This window comes from Lactuca serriola, chromosome 1 (genome assembly GCF_051521515.1).
Source record: "Lactuca serriola cultivar US96UC23 chromosome 1, Lser_US96UC23_V15, whole genome shotgun sequence".
Classification (NCBI taxonomy): Eukaryota; Viridiplantae; Streptophyta; class Magnoliopsida; order Asterales; family Asteraceae; genus Lactuca; species Lactuca serriola.
The window spans coordinates 236,619,970-236,628,492 of record NC_136408.1 but is presented as its reverse complement, the minus strand read 5'-3'; positions in this window follow the sequence as shown (position 1 = coordinate 236,628,492).

Below are 8,523 nucleotides of genomic sequence, written 5' to 3'. Positions count from 1 at the left end.
GACGATAACATCTTATATTCTTGAAGCCGAGATGTGTAAGTTGTATCTTGCGAGTCGGTTGCACATTGATAATATGTAAACGCACCAGTAACTTGGTGTTATAAAACATTTTGTTGTGTGTGATTTGGTGAGTAAGTGCAAGCGAGCATTTAGTCAAAGTCTATCCGTTCCTTTTATCCAAAGTAGAATAAAAGCGATATCTGTGGGCCCCTCGATGATTTAGTGATGGTACCTAAGCGCTTGGCCAAGCCGGGACTAAATTGATGTGTTCAATTGTCGTCTGTTGTCAGTCGTCATAAATCTGAATTCAGGAAACAACACATAGACAGAGAGAATGATTTAGATCCATGTCTCAGTCTATAAGATAATATCTAGAAAGGAGGAATTTATGATCCCTTATCTAAAGGACATGCATATCTGATAAGATCAGAGTTGACAACAGCTTTAGAAAGTTACAATTACAGATCAGGATCTGAAGTCATACGCGGAATAGTTATTAGACTTATCCAAGTGGGAGACTGTTGGATTAATGTCTAAGTCCATAACTATTTTGGTATGTACTTGACCCTATGGTGCATGGTCCTTTTGGGTTGCCTTCATCAAAGCAACTTGATTGGATGAATTATGGAGAGAAAGGATTAAATATGATTTGTTAATATATTATGAGAATAATATATTAAAGGAGAAATTGTATTGTTTAATTAATATTAGTCAAGAATTAATAAGAATTAAGTTTGTGACTAAAAGAGATTAATTAAGCTTAAGGGACTGGAATTGTAATTATAAGATAATTGCAATTGGGCCATGGATTACCTTATTATATGAGGTTGGACGAATTCTATGGGGAAACGCATTAGAAATTGTCCAAGGTCCTTTAAGGAAGGGTCCATGGGTTGCTTAGGGCCTAAGCATCCAAATTAGGGTTTCATAGTTTAAAACCCTAATATCCTACATGTATATATTGTACCCTTAAGCCTCAACAACGTGGTGAACTTGTTCTCTAGGGTTTCCACACGTTTTGGGCAGCCTCCTTCTCTTCTCCTCTTCATCCTGTTGCTCTTGGTGTTTGTGAGCCATTAGAGGAGTGACATTTGTGACTCTACGCTTTCTAAAGTCAATACAAGAAGGAATTGAGATTGTTATTGCTATATAACAATCAAGGTATGATCTAAACCCTTATTCATATGTTATATTGATTAGATCTAGGGTTTTAAGTCTTGGATTAATAGCATGTAAAATAGAGAAACCTAGATCCAAGCATTGGGGTTGCATGAGCACATAGGATGTTCTTATGGCTAAAACCCATCAAAGTCAACCTAACTAATCAGGCCTTGCTTAAGGGTTCCAGCTATACTATCGTCATCATTTAGGCCTCGCCCACACGTCCACCCAATCTATCATAACAAAACGGGCCTTGCCCATGAGTCTCACCCAGTCTATCATAACCAAATGGGCCTTGGCCATGAGTCTCACCCACCTTAGAGCTATAAAAGCCCAAAACATCGCCACATATTCAATAATCCTTATTCCCAACAAGGAGTGGTCAACCAACATTCCGGTCAAACTTTAACCATGCATGCATTGTGATCCTCCTCCAGCAAACAATCACTCCTGCAATGGTCTATCTCATTCTGGTGAATGCTACAACTCCATCATAGAGTTATAACACTTCCACAACCACCTATCAGCCTTCTGAATGCTACGACTACCCTATAGTCTTACAACACTCCCATAACAACCATGGGCCCAGGCCATGGTCTTGCAGTCCATCTACCATACCAAATCATAATTTGATGTGTTCGACTATATCCCAATCAAGTGTTCGAGTCATGCTTCGAACCCCAAAGCTTTTATAAGACAAGAACAGACAGAGAGGATCTAACACGAACCTCCACCTGAATCTGACCACATATCCTCCCTGCTCCACTACTGATGCGCTACACATTCGGAAAAATGTCCTAAATTCCTATTTGTTGAGCAATCTTCAATCTTTACCACATCTAGAACTGATTCTCCACTTGACTACGGTGTGTAACTCCTCTATATTGCACCCCAAGATATATTCTAAATGATCCAAACGGCTCTCCCCCACTTTGATTCAATTGCGCTCTTCCCACCTCCGTAATGACAACTAATGTTCAATCATTCATCGGAACAGACATATCACCAACCCAATAACTCACTTTCCAAAAGATCGATGCACTCCGAATATCTCCAAAATATACAATCTAAATTCCTTTGACAATGCCAGCGTTTGAACAAACCCATGCGACCAATTCATCACCCACACTCTTAACGATGGGCCACTATGGCTCATACCCTACTAGCAGTAGCGATCTGATCAAAAACCTTATCATCAATAAGTTGACATCCATCCTAAGAGACACAAGCATCTGAAGCGACTAATGATCGTCCGAACAGGACCACTAGTTTGCTCCCACCCAAGGCCTATAAGAAAAAAAATGGTTGACAACCTATATCCAACTCCACAAAATATGCTCCACACACGACTCTGATAATGTAAAATGGAATATGACAACCCTCGATAATAATAACCAGGCAATCATAGAGAAGCTAAAAAAAAATAATGTCCTACACAAATCGCATTATCCAAAAGCATATATATATATATATATATATATATATATATATATATATATATATATATATATATATATATATATATATATATATATATATATATATATATATATAGTAGGATGATGTAGGAACTCAAAAATTCTTAGGACCACGATGACAAATCTTGGCCCAAAGATTGAAAGAATAAAACATGGAGATTTGATTTTATTTATCATCAAAATCTTGCGAGATGGTATGCAGATTTGGTAATTATATGCAAGATAATTGCAATTTCCGGTAAACGTAAATGTTTTCAGGGTTAAAAAGGAAAAGAGAAAAAGCAAAAAAAAAATAACAAACAAACAAAAATTTAGATTTTCGAAACCGCATGTGGCTAGATGCACCTCAACCTACTCTCCTCCACTATCACGTAAGGTGTCAGTTTTTCACTGGTTAGGTTTTTTTTCCACCTATTTTGTTTTTTGGCCATAACTTTTTTTTTTCTTTAAAACACAAAATCTGAAATAACCAAAGTTCTTCAAATATAATTCTCTACAACACGATGATAATCATGAATTTTTTTTTTATTTTTTATATTTTTAAAAAAACCCAAAAAAATTCTCCAAAAATTTTATAAATTAAAGGAATGTTTCTACTCACTATTCTAGTGACTTTGTAAAAAGAAAAGAGAAGGAAACAAACCCACAATAGCATTCGGTGGAACACTAGCCGTCAATTTTGGTCAAACAAAATCAACAAAATTCAACTAGGTCCACTCAACTTGTAGTAGAATTTTAGGTGAATAGAGATATTCTCTAATGCGTCCCGTGTACGATTAACAAAGTTCAATATAAAATACCTCTCTTATTGGAAAATATTCGAATATAAACCCTAACTAAGGTTAATATCGTAACAATTTGATAATTCAATTTTATTTTATTTTAGTATAAATAATATTCATAACTAAATATAGTGGAGTTCGTAAACCATACACTACATGGCAAATGCATATCAAATGTTACATATACAAATTTTTGGTGAATTCGTCACCAAATGCGACAAATTTTATACCTGGCTAAACGCCTAACTTTTAACGGAAAGAATTCATAAATCAACCTAATTTTCATGTAATGTATTATTATTTTTTATAATAATGATTTTCTTAACAAATTGATTTTTTACAATTCAAATTAAATATTTATACATCATTTATACTATATTTTCTTTATAAAAAATACCACACTTTTTATAAAGAATATCATATTTTTATATAAATTACCACACATTTATAAAATTACTATATATATATATATATATATATATATATATATATATATATATATATATATATATATATATATAAAGAAAGAAAGAATTAAAAAGCCCTATCAAAGGTATGATCTTGCGCCAATTTTCCACAAAATATGTTATCCAAAAAGAAACCAAGCATTCATCACTTCACCCCACCCCACCACCCACCCACCCCTCCCCCCCCCCCCTTTAAGTTCGGCTGAGAGCCTCGCCACACCCCCACCATCTTCATTTTTTCTTCAACTTCCTCAATATTTTCTCAAGAACAAAGCTCCTTCTTCTTAGGCTAATTATTCCAAGTGGTTCTTAACATTTTGGTAAGTATTTTTCCTTATAATCTAGAGATTTTACACACATGCATGCTAGTTTTTGTGACTTTTACACACACATTAACATGTGTTAAAATTCATATGATAATACCATCTTCAAGTGTTCTTCAACCATCTTCAAGTGTTCTAAGCTTAAAGATCTTCATCATCATCTCTTTATCCACTAAGAAATCCACTCAAGGTGAGTTCATACCCCTCATTTTCAATTTTTTCCAAGCTTTAGGGGGGGGGAATACAAGTAAAAAAATCACGCTGGATGACCTAAGACTTTGCAAACTAAAAATACAAGTTATGTCACTAAAACATATCTAAGCTTAAAAATCAGCTTTTTACAAAAAAGTTGTGGTCAGTTCACAATCTGTTTTACTCCTCTTAAAGTTAATATATTTCAAAACTATTGAATATGAAAATAGCTCAGGTTTATACCTTTTTAAGGACTACTCGCACGCGTTCATATGATTTTTCTACAATGTATGGTGATTTTAACAAAATTGCCTATCATTTTAGAACATTTTCGGACCAGACTGTAAAAATGAAAATTTTCACTCTGGTTAGGAACCACTTAAGGCCAGGGAAAAATATTATGGACACAGTTGAGTCATTTTCTAAGCTCTGGGAGTTTATGGATTCAAATTTAGACTTACGATGCCTTTTCTATAACTTTTCTAAAAACATGGACACAAAAGTCAGAAACTAGATGGCATATCCATGGCGAAAGTCTGAGTATGGTGGGCGTACTCAATAGCTATTGAATTTTGTTGACTTTTGTGATTTAGGCCATATTTGGACTATTAGGGTTTTGGGCCTTGTTGGGCCACTAGTCGTTCTAACTATGGGTCATTGTTAGGCTTTGCGCCTTCTTGGATTTGGGACCATAATGGGATTGGGGTATAATTTAGGAATTTGGGTTATATTGGGCTTTTGGGTGTCATTTGGTCGAGCATCGGTTGTTGGGCCAATGGAGGAAAGGGTAAAAGGGTCTTTTATGCTGGGTGTTGCACAAATGAACTAGATTCCCAGGTTTATGGCCCAATTATTACTTGGGGTTGTGTTTGATTGATTAGCATAGGGATTTTACGGTTCAGTAGCCTGATCATTTGTTTGGTTGACAACAGACTAAGGTGAGTTTTCTTACTATACTGTAGGACACTAGGATATGTTGTATGCTTGTACTCTATGTGACTCTTGTTGTATGTGTTATATAAATGTATGCCTGTTTGCTATATGTATGTAGGGTGAAATAGACCTGGTACAGCCTAATATTGACATCCGAGTTGAAATAGACTCGGTGGTGAAATAGACCCGGGGGTGATATAGACCCGTGACAGTTTGCGCTAATGCATGAGTTGAAATAGACTTAGGATGAACTAGACATGATGGTGTAATAGACTCGACACAACATTTAGCGGGAAGATATGTATGGTATGCAATATTTTAGGGGAACTCACATCGCATCGCACACACCACTATTTCCGTTCTATTTGACTCTGATGTATTAATATGATTGATTGACATACATTGATTTTACTTAATGGATTTATGAATACGTTTTGGTTGGTGGTTTTATTATATGAAAATGAAATTTGGTTTTATATTTTTGGACATTACAGTACCAAGGGTAAAACCCTATGTCCAAGATTCATCAAGGTCACCATGAAAATTAAATAAACGCTTAGAATCTTAAGAAATTTACCTAGAAAGCGGGGGTTACTATTCTCCCCACTTGAATCAGACTTCATCCTCAATGTCCGCCTCTGTATAGAACTCTAGGTAGTGCTCTATCATTACCTTCTTAGGCTCCCATGTCCATTTTGAACCCTTCTGGTACCGCCATTACACCTTCACTTGACCTACAAACTTGTTTCACAAAGTCTTTGTCTTCTAGTCTAGGATAGCAACTGGTCTCTCTAAATAATTCAGGTGCTCATTCAACAGAATATCCTACTAAGGAACTACTATGGAATCATCAACTAAACACTTCCACAGCTGAGAGACTCGAAAAGTACCATGAATTTGAATGAACTCCTCGAGTTGTTCCAAACGATAAGCAACCCAGCTAACCCAGGAAATAACCCTGAAAGGACCGATATATCTTTTGGATTAAGTGTTTAAGCCCATAAATATAATTGCTATGTACTTGACCCGAGAGTAGCATGGTCCATTTCGGGTTGCCTTCACCAGAACAATCTGATAGGATGGATAATTGAGAAAGATGTTATTTGCGATTTATTAATATATTAATTGAGAAATCATATTATTTAATTTGTACTGATCAAGAATTAATTTGGAATTAATATTATGATCAAAAGATACTAAATAATTAATGGGGACTGATCCATGTTGATTAGAATGGGCTAATACTTAGTCCAAAGGGCTTATCATATGGATTATTAGGTTAAACGACCAAGGAAGTGGATTAGGGTTTAGAATATTCCTAGCCGATTTTTGGTGTGCCTAACCTCTCTCTCTCTCTCTCATTATCCTCCACTTGTTCATGGTGTTTGTGATCTGTTTGAGATATCACACTTGAGGTTCTAAGCTCTTGAAAGGCTAACAACTACTAGCTACAAATAAGAGGTATTCTTCTAACTTATTTTTATGATTCATGTACCAAATTTGTATGCTAGATAGGCTTCATGCTTTGGAAATTATTTATTTCATGTATAACTAGAAAAAAATTAGATCCAAACCAAAACATTAGGGTTGTATGTGCACCATAGGAGTGTTATTGTACATATAACGCAACAGTGGTATCGGAGCCATGGGTGTTTTCTGTTATATAGATGCAATTGTATTGTTTTCAAATTTGAAAAATTATGATTTTTGCAGTCAGACTGTTGGACTCGACGAGTCCCATGAGTGGACTCGACGAGTGGAATCATACGACCATGAACTGAATGAGTCCAAAGCTTGGCTCGACGACTTGGATCATCAGTTGGCAAATTTTTCGAGTTTTTTGGCCTGTTTTGGATTAGGATCATTAACACAAAATGTTTTTGGCTCATAAAATTCGATTTTAATGATATGATAATGATTGTCCACATCCAATAACATGATGATTGTCAAATTTTAAGATAATTACTTGATTTTGTGTAAAACTAATTATTTGTAGAATGTGAAATTATCTTGCCATATGAGTGGAATTAGGTCAAAATAATAAAAGATAAAATTATATTATTATTTTATTAGTTAACCATTTGGTCTAAATGGCTTTGAAGACTTTCATAACTTGCCCTCAGGTTATGGAACTTGAAAAATCTCCTTTATGACTAAAGAATTTATAAAACTTGCCATCAAGTTTTGGAACTCAAAGTTTTTTAAGGAGCTACAAAACTTGTCATCAAGTTTGGAATCCAAAAGTTTTTCAAGAGTTACAAAAATTGCCCTCAAGTTTGGAACTTAAAATGTTTTTTTTGTGAAACATTAACTCTTGTAATTGAAAGGTTTCAAAAGGTGCAACTCTTGGGTTCATAACTTAAAAATTAATTAAATAGTTTTTAATTTTATTTTTATAACCTTGATGTTTTTGAATAGTTCAATAATATTCTTATGGATTTTATTAAGTTAATTAAATGTTTAATTAAGAGAGTATTATTAAATACATAAGGATATGGTTTATGGTTAATTAAATTAAGAGTATAATTTTTTATTAGATTAAACCACCAAGTATTTTAGATGTGTAAAATACATCCTTATACTATATAACATTTAATTCTAATATATTATTTATGTATAAGTTAAAAGTCAGTCTTTCCATTAGTAGGCCTCATTCATGAAGCTATGTTTACAAAAATTTCCTACAAAATGACGATTGAATGGGTATCCACTCTTACCAACCGCACTCTTGAGTAGTGGAGGGTTGTTAGCCGAACGGGTAGGATAGGACACTTAATCCTCATTAATAGTATTATAAAATATAAAGTAACTAAACTTTTTACAAATCCCAATCTTAGTTACTTTAGGAAAATGTGAATTTAATGCTAACCATTGAAATTGCACATTGCACCTTATTGGTAAGTTAGTGGAGCTTGTGTGGTTAATCGGAACACTAATATGGACTAATGAAGGATGTCAATGGATTTCTCATAAATTATCATTGATCAATGGATCGTGTGTGATTAACCGGCATATTGATTAGATGGTTAATGACATCGAGAGTACCAAGCTAATTTGCATGGTTATTCACACCTTGTTTGTGATCCTGGGTATCCCAGTCATAAACTTGAAGGGCATAATCGAGATTAAACATGCCATTGAAAAGTTCAATGAATCTCAAAAGATCTAGGTGTTTCATTTAAAACCT